Genomic DNA, 14,261 nt, shown 5'->3' with positions numbered 1-14,261 from the left:
AATAATATGCAACAAAGATATGAATATCTAATTGTCTCAGCACCATTTTTTAAGGGAATTATCCTTTTTCCACTGAAGTACCTTTTTACCCTTGTTGAAAATCAGTTGACCAAGTATGTGTGAGTTTATTTCTGAACTCTCTAGTCTACCTGAACATTGCTTTTTAATTTTTTTATTATGGTGAAAAATATATATAACATAAAATTTGCCATGTTAGCCACTCTTAATTTTACAATTCAGTGGCATTAATGTTAATCGCAGTGTTACGCAACCGTCACCACTATTTTTTCCAAAATGAACATTTTTTTAACCTCACTTTTTTCTTTAAAAATCTTGGGAACTTTGAATTGTATTCCATAATAACTCCCAGTTTTGTTTTAATATAAAAAATAATGTTGCCTTTCTAGAAAGATGAGCTATGTTTAGCCTGTAGCTTTGTGTGATTCCACAGCCTCCCTCCTTCCCTAGGGTGTGTAAACACCCATTGCAGAACCTCAAAAGAAAGCAGAGAATTTACAGGGACCTTGGAGGTCTTCTAGGAACGCCCCTTTGTTTTAGAGATGTGAAAAGTGAGAACCCAGATCACAGGGCTGGTAAGTGACACAGCCAGCTGAAAATAAGAAATGCTATTTTGGGGCTGCTGGAGGGTTTGCACCCAATCCTGATGGCCTCCCCTCTATGTGATCTGGCTTTGGTGAAATCAACTCTCCTCTGCCTCAGGACACCAGAAAAGTAAAGCAATGCAATCTTCCTCAGAGGGTTTCACCAAGGGGTAAAAATGCCTCATCGTCAACAAAAGTGGGAGATCAGGGAGAGAAAAGGACAGCTACCCATAGGTTTCTAACCATTAAAAAGGCAGCCATTTGGGAGAGAACGCTTCAAAAGAGCTTGAGCACAAGTCAACGGCAACACTGAGCAGCTCTGCCCCTCCTCAGGATGGATTGCCGACTGCGGGTTCAAATAGAAAGCAGCCCTATTTACAGGCCTGGTTGAAGAATGCTGCTGAGCAGTCTCTCCTCTCCTCTTAATTCTTGACTATTATTATAGTGGGCCTTTCCCTCCAAACACTGGGAATTGTGATCTAACCTATCATGTGAAGTGGAGTTTCCTAGTATTCTTGGAAATATTTAGAAAGCAGTACCCCAATCAATCAGCAGCCCTGCTCATAAATGCAAATTTTCTGAACAAGAAACATCCAGAGTTTCTTTCAATGGCTCACCCTTTCAGAGCACTTACTATGGTGCTAACATTCTAAGCACTTTTCATATGTATCGCAGCTCAGTGAGGGCTAGACATGGTGGCTCATGTCTGTAATTCCAGCACTATGGGAGGCCGAGGTAGGAGGATTGCTTAAGTCCAGGGATTCAAGACCAGCCTGGGCAACATAGGGAGACCCGATTTCTACCAAAAAAAAAAATTTTTTTTTAATTAGGCAGGTGTGGTGGCACTTGCCTATGTTCCCAGCTACTTGGGAGGCTGAGGTAGGAGGATTGCTTCAGCTAGGAGATCAAGACTGCAGTGAGCCGAGTCACGCCACTGTACTCCAGCCTGGGCAACAGAGGGAGACCCTGTCTCAAAAACAACAGCAACAGCGAACTCAGTGAGATGGGAACTATTATTTTTCTCATTTTAGAGAAGAAATGGAGGCACAGAGAGGTTAAATACATTGCCAAAGGTCACACAGCTCACCTAAAGTGTCTGAGTCCAGAGGCCTTAACCACCTCCACAGGCACCTCCAATCAACACTGCCGTCTCAGAGACGTCTCAGAGACAGGTGTGAACATTTGACGCTCCCTGTGAGCAGAGTTGCTGAGCATGCTGGTGACCACTTGGAAAAATACATGAAGCCGGGGAGTGAAGAGAGGCCGAGGGCCTGCTCCCTGGTGGGCTCTGAGTCACGCAGGTCAGCCAGGCCTGGCCGGCTCAGCCTGTCACCATCAGCTGTCTCTGTACTCTGCTGCACAGCAGGGCTGGGCTCGAAGATGGGAACTGCGATTTACAAGCTCTCGGGCAAAGTCAACTTTCAGGTGAAGAAAACTCACATACCTGGTAGGTTACCCTTGCTTCGGATGGTCTGAGGGCACCAGGGCTGCTGGACAGAATAAGTCCCCATGTTGGTTCAATTGTTTGTGCCTTTGATGTTACAGAAAGACTCAGCTGGCTTTCAGGGCTAGGGATGAATGCTTCAGCCAGGCCGGCTGTTTTGATTTCTTGTCATCTGAGTTCATTTATAAGCCATTTCACAAGTAAGTTTTATTTCTTGTAGGCAAATGTGCTTTCAAATGTTGCATGAGTTAAACAAAAGATGAAGACAACAGGGTTCTGCAGCTTCTTTCTATTACCAGACAGCTCAGGAGGTTTCATTTGCCATAACAGATGTAACATTAACTCCAGCGTTATTTTGACCAGTTATAAATATAAAGGACAAGTGTTTTGCAGTTCAGATTCTTCCTAAAAAGACTCAAGAACTTTCAGGCTAAAGCCATGGCTCCCAGGTCTTTCTCAGGAAGCAACAGAAAATGCATGCAGGCTTGCAGTCCTGGAAGGAGAATTGTGGGAGGTGCCCAGGTAATAGCAGTGCACCTATAAAATGCTTGGTAGAGCTTGGGGCTTCCTGCGGCTTCGGGAAATGGGTAGATCTTTATTATTAACAAAATCTAAATAAAGCTTTAACAGAAATTAAATATCAAGGCGGGGCAATGTGGCTCATGCCTGTAATCCTAGCACTTTGGGAGGCCAAGGTAGGAGGATTGCTTGAGCCCAGGAGTTTGAGACCAGCCTGGGGAACACAGCAAGACCCCACCTCTAAAAAAAATTTTGTTTTAATTAGCTGGGTGTGGTCGTGGGCACCTGTAGTCTCAGCCACTTGGAAGACTGAGGCAGGAAGATTGCTTGAGCCCAGGAGTTCAAGACTGTGGTGAGCTATCATTGCATCACTGCACAACCAGCCTGGGCAACAGAGCAAAACTCTGTCTCTAAAAAAATAAAAGAAAAGACAGCCTGGGCAACATAGGGAGACCCCATTTCTACAACAACAGCAACAACAACAACAACAAAAAACCTAGCCAGGCATGGTGGTGTGTGCTTAAGGTCCCAGCTACTTGGGAGGCTGAGGTGAGAAGATCGCATGAGCCCAGGAATTTGAGGCTGCAGTGAGCTGTGATCGTGCCACTGCACTCTAGCCTGGGCGACAGAGTGAGATCCTGTCTCAAAAATAAAATAGAATAATAAAAGAAAATAAATTAAATATTAAGTAAAAGAGGGGATTTCCCACTTTACTCTCACCAGTGGCTGATAAATGACCAACCCCAAGGCTAGTAAGGACCTCTGCAAGGCTGGTAGGAGGAAGGAGGGAGCTCACAAGGAGCAGGTGTATGTGTGTGTATGAGAGAGAAAGAGAGAAGAGAGAGACAGAGAGAGACAATGTGTATTTTTAGGGTGGGAAGGGGTGGAATGGACTTGAAGAGGAATTCTACCGGATCTTAAGCCATGACCTGCTTGTTTGTGGGTAGCGAGATGCCTGTCTTCATGCAAAGCTATAGAAAATGTCGCCAGGCTGTGTGTTTGCCATGTGACCATGTTACTACCATTATCTAGAGGCTGTTACAACACCAGTAAGTAGTTGTATTTCTAGAATAGCTTGCCTAGTAGTAAGGCACAGCATTACCATATTTCCTCATCTCTAAGGCACCGTCTATTGCGACGTACGCCGTCACTTTATGTACCACTAAGAAAGGTAAATGCAGTCAATTTCAGCACGTCATGTCATTGATGATAAAATGGATGCTCATTTCAGAGACGTTTACATGTAAAAAAAAAAAAAAGAAAAATACTTTTTAATATAGATGAAATTCAGTAGATGGCAGTCCAAAGTTCCTTTGAGTCTTATAAGTCAGTGCTAATACCGTAAATCGGTGGACCGTATAAGAGCATTCCATTCTATTAAAATTACATTTATGGCCAAGCATTGTGGCTCCTGCCAGGAGTTCAAGGCTGCAATCACGCCACTGCACTCCAGCTTAGTTGATGGAGTGAGATTCTGTCTCTAAAAAAAAAAAAAAACAAAAAAAAACAAAAAAAACAACATTTACAATAAGGGATAAATAGCTCCCCTTTTTTTTTTGGAGACACAGTCTTGCTGTGTTGCCCAGGCTGGAGTGCAGTGGTGCAATCATGGTGCACTGCAGCCTCAACTTCCCAGGCTCAAGTGATCCTCCCACTTCAGCCTCCTGAGTAGCTGAAACTACAGGTACACGCCACCACATCAGCTAATTTTTTGTATTTTTTTGTAGAGACAGGGTCCCTCCGTGTTGCCCAGGCTGGTCTCGAACTCCTGGGCTCAAGCAATCCTCTCACCTTGACCTCCCAAAGTGCTGGGATTACAGGCATGAGCCACTGTGTCTGGACATGCACAGGTTTTGTTTTCACTTTTTTTTTTTTTTTTAGACGGAGTTTTGCTCTTACTGCCCGGCAGGAGTGCAATGGCGTGATCTCGGGTCACTGCAAACTTTGCCTTCCAGGTTCCAGTGATTCTCCTGCCCCAGCCTCCTGAGTAGCTGGGATTACAGGCATGCACCACCACACCCACCTAATTTTGTATTTTTAGTAGAGAGAGTTTCTCCATGTTGGTCAAGCTGATCTCAAACTCCCGGCTTCAGGTGATCCGCCCTCCCCGGCCTCCCAAAGAGCTGGGATTACAGGCGTGAACCACTGCGCCCAGCCTGTGTTCACTTTTTTTTTTTTTTTTTTGAGACGGAGTCTTGCTCTGTCGCCCAGGCTGGAGTGCAGTGGCGCAATCACAGCTCACTGCAAGCTCCACCTCCTGGGTTCACACCATTCTCCTGCCTCAGCCACCCGAGTAGCTGGGACTACAGGCGCCCACCACCATGCCCAGCCAATTTTTTTGTATTTTTAGTAGAGATGGGGTTTCACCTTAGTAGCGACTTGTTAGCCAGGATGGTCTCCATCTCCTGACCTCATGATCTGCCCGCCTCGGCCTCCCGAAGTGCTGGGATTACAGGCATGAACCATCGTGCCCAGCCTGTTTTCACTTTTTTAAAGTAGGTTTTTAATGGAAGAAAATAGTGGGTCTGTTGTAGGCTGACATTGTAGAGATAAAAGTTAAAAATAATTATGATGGAGAAACAAAAATGCATCAAAAGAATAAATGTTTCCTGTGTTGTTAGTGAATTCCCTCTTAGAATACTGTTGACCAGCACACAGCTCTCTAATTCAATTTGTCTGTGTTGGTTTTATTGCCACATAGACACACATAAATAATAACATAATAACTTTATTCTATTTCTCAAATAAGAAAGGAGAGCCTGGGGACTTAAAAAAATGGTGCATAGTCTTCAAAGGAGAAGCACATGGTATAAGGAATTGAAATGAATCATATATCCCATTCTATTTTGAATTTAAATAAGGAATTATATAGGATTTCAGTTCTAGTTCCATTTTGGGTAGAAAACAGAAGATAAGCAGGCAGGTGAGGGATTCAGTGCCCCTTTCCCTTCAATATCACATCTATGTTTTACTGAATAATAAAATACATAGCTGGTGGTCACATCTCTGTTCTTTGCAGGCAAGATCCAGTCCTATTACTCACCCCACTGCCTGGCAGAACACAGTTAAACTTCTTGAAGAAATGGCCTACGCCTACAAACCCACTCCCTTACCTCTCATTTACTTCAAGGCGAGGTCTCTTTGCCCCTAGACTTCCTGACGGCCAGATCGCCTGTGCTGGATTCCGTGCTCATCTTCTTGACTTCTCTATGGCACATCACATTGCTGACCAATTGTTTTCTTGAAGCCTTCTTGGATCTTGACTTCCTTACCCCACACTCTTGCCTATTTCTCCCCCTATCTCTCTGACTTTTCCTTCTCGGTCCCCCTCAATGCTCACCTTCCTCTGAGCACCTCTTCAGAAGCAGTATTCTCTCCTTGCCCTAGTTCTTACTAAAATAGAAATAGCTGCCAGTTTGTGTAAACTCCAACTCTAGAACATTCTAGAACTTAACATGTACATCATTTAAGGCTCATAAGACCCCGTGAGGCCCCTGCTATCCCCTCTGTCTCACAAACAGTAAGTTGAGGTTCTGAGTAGGATAGTAATGGGTGCAAAGTCTCACAGCTAAAAAGAGGTAGAGACAGAATTCAAAGCCAGTCTGTCTGACACACAAACTGTGCTCTTTCCAAAAATAGGTCACCCTCTCTCAGACTGCTCTCAGTCACACCCTTGACTTCCCATACAACTTAATAAGCTAAACGACTCCCAATCTCCCAACCCCATCTCAGCTCTCCCTCCTGAAGATTCACACGTCCAACTTCTTACTCAACATCTCTGCCCAGTTCCACTGGCATCTGAAGCTTAAACTGCCCAGAACTCAATCTTTACCCAGAACTCAATCAGTGTCTTTACCTTAAGAAAGGCAACCGGGAAGTCATTTTAGAGTCCTCTCTTCCCATATCAAAATCCTGACAATACTGGCTGTCTTCATTTTCTAGGGCTGCCATAACAAAATACCACAGACTGGGTTGTTTAAACAACAGAAAATCTTCTTCTCCTAGTTCTGGAGGCTGGAAATCCAAGATCAACGTGTCTGCAGGTTTGGTGTCTTCTGAGACCTCTCCTCTTGGCTTACAGATGGCCACCTTCTTGCTGCATCCTCACATGGCCTCCTCTTCGTCTTGGCCTGTGTGTTATCTATGTCCTACTCTCCTCCTCTTTTTTTTTTTGAGACAAGATCACTCTGTCACCCAGGCTGGAGTACAGTGGCATAATCACAGCTCACAGCAGCCTCAATCTCCCAGGCACAAGCAATCCTCCCACCTCAGCCTCCCAAGTAGCTGGGACTACAGGTGCGTGGCCTCATGCTAAGATAATATTTTTCTATTTTTTGTAGAGATGGGATCTCTTCCTATGTTGCCCAGGCTGGTCTCAAACTCCTGGCCTAAAGCGATTCTCCCATGTCAGCTTCCCAAAGGGTTGAGATTGCAGGCATGAGCCACTGTGCCCGGCCTTAGTTTCCTCTTCTTGTAAGAGCACTAGTCATATTGGATTAGGGCTCATCCACGTGACCTCATTACATCTTAACTACCTCTTTAAATGGCCTGTCTCCAAATACAGTCACCTGTTGATGTGCTAGTGGTTAGGACTTCAACTTCTGAAATTTGGAGGCACACGACTCAGCCCATAACACTGGTTTTCAGGCATCTGTCAAATTTGACTTTCCATCTTCAGCTCTAATTGCCACCCTTTTAGTTGAGAACTGTGCCATTTCTCACAATTATAATATTCTCACCATCATGACTATTATGCTTTATAAATAATATTGTTCTGATTATAAAATAATTACATGAGCTCTGTAGAAAACACACACAAAAAAACACAAAACATAAAATCTCTGTAATCTCAACAACCAAACATAATTAGAATTGATCATTGGCATATATCCTTATCTTTTTTCTATGTATATATTTTTAAAAATTGGGGCCAGGCGCCATGGCTCATGCCTGTAATCCTAGCACATTGGGAGGCTGAGACGGGAGGATCGCTTGAAGTCAGGAGTTTGAGACCAGCCTGGGCCAATGGTGAAACTCCGTCTCTACTAAAAAATACCAAGAAATTTGCCAGGCCTGGTGGTGCATGCCTATAATCTCTGCTACTCAAGAGGCTGAGTCAGGAGAATCACTTGAACCTGGGAGGCGGAGGTTGCAGTGAGCCGAGATCGTGCCACTGCACTCCAGCCTGGGTGACAGAACGAGACTCCATCTCAATAAAAATAAAGATTGGAATTGTCTTAGTATGTTTTGCATTGCTATAACAGAATATCGCAGAATGGGTAATTAAAAAATAAAAGGAATTTATTTCTTACAGTTCTTCAAGCTGGTAAGTTCTAGGTCAAGGGGCATCTGGTGAAGTCCTTCTTGCTGCATCATAACATGGCAAAGGGCATCACATGGCAAGGGGGCAAGAGCATGTGTGTGAGCTCAGGTGTCTCTTACTCTTCTTATAAAGCCACCGGTCTCATCATGGGGGCCCTACCCTGATGGCCTCACCTAATCCTAATTACTTCCCAAAGGCCTCACCTTCAAATACTATCAACACATGAATTTGGGAATTAAGTTTCCAACACATGAAATTTGGGGGACACATTCAAACCATAGCAGAATCATAACATATCTTCTCTTTTGTAATTTGATTGTTCCCATTAACAATTTCTTGCCTGTGTGCGGTGGCTTATACCTGTAGTCCCAGCACCTTGGGAGGCCAAGGGGGCGGATCACTTGAGCCTAGGAGTTCAAGACCAGCCTAGGCAACATTGTGAAACCCTATCTCTCCAAAAAATACAAAAATTAGGCAAGCATGGTAGTATATGCCTGTAGTCACAACTACTTCGGAGGCTGAGGTGGGAGGACTGCTTAAACCCAGGTGGTTGAGGCTGCAGTGAGCTGTGATCGCCCACTGCACTCCACCCTGGGCAATAGAGTGAGACCTTGTCTCAAAAGAAAAAAAAAATTTCTCATACCATTAAATATTATTATTCTCCAACATTATTTACTGATCACTTCACAATATTCCATCATACAGACAGACCAATAATAAACTTATTATTAAATCAGTTAATATAATTTATTATTAAATCTGTTAATATAGTCTATCTGTATGATGGAATATTGTGGACATGTGGGTTTCAGGCAGTCCCATCACTCATAGCCCATAGAATGGTCTTTTTATCTCGATGGCTTACATACGTATCTTCAGAGAACTGAGTTCAGATTCATTCATTGCCGTTGCTTCTCTCCTTACTGCCTGTTTTATCTGAAGCTTAACCCTGTGTTATAATTTTAGAAACAATGAGATAGTTTGCAGACTAATGGCTTCATTTTAAGTAGTATCTGATGTGAAGTTTACAGCTGAAGCCAATTGGAGTTCTTTCTTAAGACGGCTCCTTAAAAATTTCAATATGTTAGAACTGTCTTGAGTGGGTTACATTACTAGACTCTTGATGAGAGAAATCTATTTGCTGGTGAATAAAATTGTGGCAGCTCTTATTTATGTGTCTTAATGTGGCTAAGGTAAATGTTTTTAAAATACTTACTTTGGAAACAGTTTGATAGTTCCTCAAAAAGTTAAACTTAGAATTACTATATGACCCAGCAATCCAACTCCAAGGTATATACCCAAGAAAATGGAAAACATTACGTTCACACAAAAACTTGTCCATGAATGTTTGGCTATTATTTATAACAGCCAAAGAGGGGAAACAGCCTAAATGGCCATCAACAGATGAATGAATAAACAAAATGTGTTACATTCATATAAAGGAATATTATTCAGCTGTAAAAAGAAATAAAGAACTGATATATGCTACAACATGTATGAATTTTGAATATTTGATAGGTGAGGCTGTGCTAGTGGCTTATGCCTGTAATCTCAACACTTTGGGAGGCCAAGTCAGGAGGATCGCCTGAGCCTAGGAGGTCGAGGCTGCAGTAAGCTGTGATTGCACCACTGCGTTTGGTGACAGGGTCTCAGTCTGTTGCCCAGGCTGGAGTGCAGTGGTTGAACACAGCTCACTGCAGCCTCGACCTTCTGGGCTCAAGCGATCCTCTCAACTCAACCTCCCGAGTAGCTGGGACTACAGGTGTGTGCCACCACACCTGGCTAATTTTTGTATTTTTTTGTAGAGATAGGGTCTTGCCATGTTGCCCAGGCTGAAATTTTTTTTTTCTAAGTAAGGCCAGTGTGGTGGCTCATGCCTGTAATCCTAGCACTTTGGGATTACACTTGGGAACCTCCACCTCCCAGGTTCAAGCGATTCTCCTACCTCAACCTCCCAAGTAGCTGGGACTATAGGCACCCACCACCACATCTGGTTTATTTTTGTATTTTTAACAGAGACGGGGTTTCGCCATGTTGCCCAGGCTGATCTTGAACTCCTGGGCTCAATAGATCCACCCGCCTTGCCCTCCCAAAGTGCTGGGGTTACAGGCATGAGCCACAGCGCCCGGCCAATGTTGTCTTAATTTAAAACTTGCAAAAAGAAAAAAAAATGTATTGTAGCCTAATCTCCTGTCTTTGTGAAAGATATTCAGTGATATCATGATTGAATTTCAGAGGAGGCCAAGATAGTCTAGGTTTAAATGGCTCTGCCTTGTGAACAGATGGGCCCCACACAAACTCATTTTTATTACTCCAGGTTGGATGCTGGCTTTTTGAGCAGGGGAGGGGGTTCAATTTCCCTTGACCTGTTGGATGAATAAAGAACGACATAGACCTAACTGGGAACCTAATGTGCTTTCTCTTTCAGAGGGTAAATATATATGCCATGCTCACTGCCGAGACCTGGTACATCTGGATTATCCACAAAATGGGAAAGTATCAAGCTGCATGCCGACTTCTGAAGTAAGATATTCAAGCAAAAAGAACGGTCAGGTAAGCACTATTGGTGCTTGTGGACATCGTGCGTTTCGGTCACTCCCATCACTCATACCCCAAAGAATGGTCTTTTTATCTCCATGGCTTACGTATGTATCTTCAGAGGATCGAGCTCAGGTTCATGCATTGCCATTGCTTCTCTCCTTGCCGCCTGTTGCATCTGAAGCTTAATCTTGGGTTATAATTTTAGAAACAATAAGATAGAGCATATCAGTAGTTTTATCCAACAGATTTGTCATAAGATATGAGGCTTTCATCTGCATGATTACTTGTCACATTCAGAATGCAATCTTGTTAACAGACATACTTCCTGCTGCGGAAAATAGGACATGAAATGTAAATGTGTGTGTTGATTTTTTTTTTAATCCGATGAAGAGCCTGAGCGTGTAGGAGTTTGAGACCAACCTGGGCAACATGGTGAGACCCGCATCTCTACAAAAAATAAAAATAAAAATAAATTAGCTGGGTGTGGTGGCATGTGCCTGTGGTCCCAGCTACTCAACCCAGCTACTCAGGAGGCTGAGGCAGGAGGATCACATAAGCCCCAGAGGTGGAGGTTGCATTAAGCTGAGATTCTGCCACTGTACTCCAGCCTAAGTGACAGAGTAAGATCCCACCTCAAAAAAAAAAAAAAAAAAAAAAAAAAAAAAAAAAAAAAAAGAGCCTGAGCATGAACACTGTGCTGGGGAAATCCGTCAGTTTTTACTGATTAAAGCAAAGATCTTCAGCTAGTAGAACTAGTAGATCATGATCTACCGCCTAGATGATCCTCAACCTGGTTTCAGCCAGCACATCCATTCTCACTTTGTTCTCCTGGTTTGCTGAGAGACCAGAAGGGAAGGGGTACAGCTGGCAGTGATGCCTGCTCCTCTGCAGACTCAACTATAGCATCCCCTCTCCTGACACATCAAGGTTCTTCTTAAAAGGTGGGCTATTTTTTTGGCCAAGCACAGTGACTCATGCCTGTAATCCCAACACTTTGGGAGGCCGAGGTGGGTAGATTACTCAAGGCCAGGAATTCAAGACCAGCCTGGGCAACATGGCAAAACCTCATCTCTACAAAAACAACAAAAATTAATGGGGCATGGTGGTGAGAGGTGACAGCATGCTGGCAGCCCTTGCTCACTCTTGGCGCCTCCTCGGCCTCGGCGCCCACTCTGGCCGCACTTGAGGAGCCCTTCAGCCCACCGCTGCACTGTAGGACCCCCTTCCTGGGATGGTCGAGGCCGGAGCCGGCTCCCTCAGTCTGCAGGGAGGTGTGGAGGGAGAGGCACCAGCGGGAACCGGGGCTGCGCGCCGCGCTTGCGGGCCAGCTAGAGTTCCAGGTGAGCATGGGCTTGGCGGGCCCCACACTTGGAGCAGCCGGCCGGCACCGCCGGCCCCGGGCAGTGAGGGGCTTAGCACCCGGGCCAGCAGCTACGGAGGGTGCGCCAGGTCCCCCAGCAGTGCCGGCCCACCAGCGCTGTGCTCGATTTCTCACGGGCCTTAGCTGCCTCCCCGTGGGCCAGGGCTTGGGACCTGCAGCCCTCCATGCCTGAGCTTCCCTCCCCCCTACACCCCCCACCCCGCTTCCCGCCCCCAGCGGTGGGCTCCTGTGCTGTCGGAGCCTCCCCGACAAGCAGCCCCCTGCTCCATGGCACTCGGTCCCATCGACCGGCCAAGGGCTGAGGAGTGCGGGCGCACGGCACGGGACTGGCAGGCAGCTCCACCTGCGGCCCCGGTGGGGTATCCGCTGGGTGAAGCCAGCTGGGCTCTTGAGTCTAGTGAGGACCTGGAGGACCTTTATGTCTAGCTAAGGGATTGTGAATACACTAATCGTCACTCTGTATCTAGCTCAAGGTTTGTAAATGCACCAGTCAGCACTCTGTGTCTAGCTCAGGGTTTGTAAATACACCAATCAGCACTCTGTATCTAGCTAATCTAGTGGGGACGTGGAGAACTTTTGTGTCTAGCTCAGGGATTGTAAACACACCAATCAGCAGCCTGTCAAAGTGGACCAATCAGCTCTCTGTAAAACAGACCAATTGGCTCTCTGTAAAATGGACCAATCAGCAGGATGTGGGTGGGGCCAGATAAAAGAATAAAAGCAGTCTGCCCGCGCAAGCAGTGGTAAGTCGGTGGGGTCACGTTCTGCACTGTTGTTTGACACTTTGCAGTAAATCTTGCTACTGCTCACTCTTTGAGTGCACAGTGCGTTTATGAGCTGTTAACAGTCACTGCAAAGGTCTGCAGGTTCACTCCTGAAGCCATGGAGACCACATACCCACCAGGAGGAAGGGACTCCGAACTCGCTGCTCTTAAGTACTGTAATATTCACCGCAAGGGTCCACGGCTTCATTCTTGAAGTCGGTGAGACCAAGAACCCACCAATTCCAGACACAGTGGTTCGCGCCTGTGGTCCCAACTACCTGGGAGGCTGAGGTGGGAGGATCACTTGAGCTGGCAAGGTTAAGGCTGCAGTGAGCTGTGATCGCACCACTGCACTTCAGCCTGGGCAAAAGAGTGAGACCCTCTCTCAAAAGAAAAAAAAATGTAGGCGATTTTTTCAAAGGCTTGGGGGCACTTGCATTAAATTATCTGAGTGTCTTGTCAGTTTCTGGGAGCTCACGGGCATGTCTGGATAGAATTACTGAAATTAGGCAGCAATGTTTATCCTTCCTGCATACGGGAATGAAACTATTTTTCAGTTTAGGCCAAGAGGCTGATTCTCCACTGCCCCCTGACCAATGCTGAGTACAAAAGACCAAATACATGAGTTTGCCACTTGTTTTTTCCTAACAAAGTTAACTCTTGATCAGAACAGTAATAGCTGTTTAGAAAAGTGTGTTCAGCGTGTGTGGTTTACATATGCTAAATTCCCATTCAACTCAATTACACTTGGCAGGGACGCAGAAAGCTAATGAGGAATCTGTAAAGGGCATGAACAATAGCTTTTCTGGCAGATTGATGGCTTCGTTTTATGTAGTATCTGATGTGAAGTTTACAAATGGTGCTGATTAGAGTTTCTGCAAAGTTGTACTAGCCTTTAAATTAACTTCAGAAAATGCCTTCATGTCAGGAAGAAAAGCTTGGATTGGGGATGCAGCTTGTAATTTAATAGGATGACTTTGGAGAGAGCAGCGAGGATAATAGAGGTATTATGAGAAGCTCTAGGGAGAACAAATATATGCTTGTTTGGCTTGGAAAAAAATGTAGTGTTCAAGTGTAAGGTTTAAACAAAAGCTTTGCAAAGTTTCTCAAAAGGTACCTGAACTACTGACACTTGAGTAACTCACGTTATTTTCTTATATTGATTTTGAAAAAGTAATACTGAGCTCTGTGATGTGGCTCTAAAAATTTTAGAAAATGATAAAGTATTTTGATATTTAATTTATTTTAGTTCAATTCTTATAAAATTACAGAATTTAAGATTCAGAAGATGTCTTAGGGAGCACCAGGTTTGATTTGATAGACAGGTTTATAAAGATCACGTGAAAGAAGGCTTCCCAACAGGTTGAGCATAAAATTATTCTAGATTAGGATGAGAATCCCCTCATTTAAGAAAGCTCCTCTTGGCGGGCCGCAGTGGCTCATGCCTGTAATCCCAGCACTTTGGGAGGCCAAGCCGGGAAGATCACTGAAGCCCAGGAGTTCGAGACCAGCCTCGGCAATATAGTGAGACCTCATCTCTACAAAAAATTTTAAAATGAGGCAGGAAGATCGCTTGAGCCCTGCAGGTTGAGGCTGCAGTGAGCCATGATCACACCACTACGTTCCTGCCTGGGTGACAGAGTGAGACCCTGCCTCAAAAAAAAGAAGAAAAAAGAGAGAGAGAGAG

At 44.8% G+C, this 14,261-nt stretch overlaps 1 protein-coding gene across 1 annotated transcript in view; it reads left to right on the top strand.

Annotated features, from left to right (window-relative positions):
• The window catches only part of TBK1 (TANK binding kinase 1), an 89,844-nt gene extending 78,969 nt beyond the window's left edge, over positions 1-10,875 (top strand). Inside the window, exon 22 of the transcript XR_010116607.1 lies at positions 10,317-10,875. The gene's annotated coding sequence lies outside the window, so the exon portion shown is untranslated. The remainder of the gene's footprint in view (positions 1-10,316) is intronic.
• The last annotated feature ends 3,386 nt before the right edge of the window (positions 10,876-14,261 follow it).

The sequence above is a fragment of the Symphalangus syndactylus genome, chromosome 17 (genome assembly GCF_028878055.3).
Source record: "Symphalangus syndactylus isolate Jambi chromosome 17, NHGRI_mSymSyn1-v2.1_pri, whole genome shotgun sequence".
NCBI classification, from domain to species: Eukaryota; Metazoa; Chordata; class Mammalia; order Primates; family Hylobatidae; genus Symphalangus; species Symphalangus syndactylus.
This window is presented reverse-complemented; position numbering and strand designations above follow the sequence as displayed.